Source organism: Antrostomus carolinensis, unplaced genomic scaffold (assembly GCF_000700745.2).
Source record: "Antrostomus carolinensis isolate BGI_N321 unplaced genomic scaffold, ASM70074v2 scaffold27459, whole genome shotgun sequence".
Lineage (NCBI taxonomy): Eukaryota > Metazoa > Chordata > Aves > Caprimulgiformes > Caprimulgidae > Antrostomus > Antrostomus carolinensis.
In genome coordinates this window covers 1-614 of record NW_010336817.1, presented here as the reverse complement: position 1 = coordinate 614, position 614 = coordinate 1, and positions in this window count along the sequence as shown.

Sequence of the window (614 nt, the reverse complement as noted above, 5' to 3'; positions counted from 1 at the left end):
GCAGAGGATGGAGGGATGCAGGCACAGGCAATGGGGACAGTGGTCCCCAAGGAGCCTCTGGGTCCCAGCCCCTGCTTTTGCTTAGAGGTCTCCACCCCTGCCAGGTCCTGTGGTGCTCAGTTTGTCACTCCCCATGTCCCTGTCCCCTCCATGGCTTGGGGAGCACAGGCTGGGTCTGGGGGGTGACTGTGCAGTGGGGACAGAGCGGTGCCAGCCGTGTCTCCTTGCATAGTGCTCATGGCAGAGCCATGGCAGCTCCTCTGCTGCCCCAGTCACCTTTGCTACCCCAACTGGTTTCCAGTCCTGCAGCACTGGGCTGAGCTGGGCTGGGAGTGATCGTGGTAGTGCCAAAGTTTGCCAAGCTGAGGTGGTGCCTGCCTCCTGCACAGCTGGGGGTTCCGGGGGGTCTCAGTGTCCTGTGGGGCTGTCAGAGAGCAGCAGCCAGACCTGCTGGGATGTGACCTGGGCTGGTGGGGACCCACATACCGGTGGGATTTGCATCCCCCTTCCCAAGCTCCCCTGTGCCTCTGCTCTGGCAGCAGGGTCCCCCCACCCTGCTCGTTTTTCTTGCCTCATTAGTGCATGTGGCCAGAGGCGCTCGCAGCCTCCCCCCT